The 1,703-nt window shown below is 42.2% G+C and overlaps 1 long non-coding RNA gene across 1 annotated transcript in view; it reads left to right on the forward strand.

Moving 5' to 3' along the window:
• Window positions 1–6: 6 nt before the first annotated feature.
• LOC106108194 overlaps window positions 7–1,703 on the forward strand; it is a 5,011-nt gene continuing 3,314 nt past the window's right edge. Inside the window, exon 1 of the long non-coding RNA XR_001225910.1 lies at window positions 7–272. This is a non-coding gene — a long non-coding RNA (uncharacterized LOC106108194). The remainder of the gene's footprint in view (window positions 273–1,703) is intronic.

Below are 1,703 nucleotides of genomic sequence, written 5' to 3' on the forward strand. Positions count from 1 at the left end.
CTCGCCGGCGCGGCTGACAATTCGACTGCCACGTCATCGATAGACTCTAAAGGAGTTTCATAAGTAAACAATCGGTTTATTTGGAAATTAAATCAATAAAAATGGCGTCGTTACCGATCGGTGGAGGAGCGCGGTCACTTGTCTCGACCACTTTCTCTCATGCATATTGAGAGCGGCCTGTGCGCCGATTTTGGCTGCTTTCCCGGCGACGTGTGCGCAGGCGGTAGGCGGCCCGCGCGGCACAGCGCGAGCTGTAACCGCGGCCGGTGTAGGTAGGCAAAACTCCGTCCTCTTGCATCAAAGCTAGCTTGTCCGCTATTTAACGAGTTCGATGAACGTTTTGCAGTATTGGCCTCTCTACCTAATGCCAGAGGAAGCTTTGAGATGTGATAGTTAATGATTTTTTACTCGTACATGTAGAGGGAGCAATGTAACAGCGGTTCATTAGGACAAAGGACTGTTGTGGATTGTTGTCAATGTAGTCTCATTCGGATAGCATTCGGGACGGAATTGATAAAACTAGGCCCACTAACACCACGACGCAATATAGTGCTTAAACCCTTTTGTAGACAGACTTAATTACCTGATTAATTGCTTAAGACATATTCCACCGAAATGAGTAGGGGAGGCCTGTAGTGAGCACTGTGAGTGCGGCATCACTATACTGCACGAGTTGACCAAATACTATACTAACAAATATACCTATTATATTTCTGCTACTTGACCCCATTTTGTCGCTTCCACTGTCATTTGACATAAAGTGACGTGTCATGTTACAATTATTTGTATAGGAGTAATTTAATTGATTGCTTTGCACTATGACCTTTGCACTGTCATCAGTACTCGCCATGGGCCATGCCACACAGTGAGCATTTGTCGACACACAGAAAAAGCCAGACAAAGTTTCGCCTTTAGAGAGACGAAAGCTCTCTTCTATCTATATATATGTATATGATAAAATTGAAGTAAAAGAAGAATTCCAGATTTCGGGAAGATGATATATTGCTGATAACGAAAATCGCATGTTGTCGTCGCAATTTTAGGGATGTTTGCCCGTCACACGCACACGTCGCACACGACGCACGGCATACGGGGCACACGCTACACGTCTTTACAGCTACATGGCCACACGGTGGTCCATCCTCACTTAGCTTAATTAAGTATTATATTTAAATATTCACTATGAAAATGTATCATATGATGACGGTTTTTATAGTACAAGGTGAAAAATGATCAAACGACCACCGCAAGTGGTGAAAACAGCGAAGCGACCGCTGCCCATAGACATACGCGCTGGCACATGCATTGGAGCATTGTAAGGAATTTATTTATATATGTATATGTTTGAAATAAAATTGTCTATCGGTGTATGAATATAACATCACGATCGTTTAGTTGTATACTCGTACATGGGATGTAACTTTTACAAATTGTAAATGGTTTCTCTAACCCAATCACGGTCATCATTCACTTGCCATATTTTTATTTAAGAGGCGAGAAGATGGAATCACAAGTGTTTACAATTGATTCTGTTGCAAATTGGGTAACAAGCCATCGATAACACATAACTCGCTACAAATATTGAACCCGACTTGATATATCATAAGAGTAGCCTCCCCATAGCAACAGCGACTGACTACCTCGTTTGCTACCTCCTTCGTTTTAAAAACTTTAAGCGTTAGGTTATTAAATTAAACCTAAAT

The sequence above is a fragment of the Papilio polytes genome, unplaced genomic scaffold (genome assembly GCF_000836215.1).
Source record: "Papilio polytes unplaced genomic scaffold, Ppol_1.0 DF821734.1, whole genome shotgun sequence".
Lineage (NCBI taxonomy): Eukaryota > Metazoa > Arthropoda > Insecta > Lepidoptera > Papilionidae > Papilio > Papilio polytes.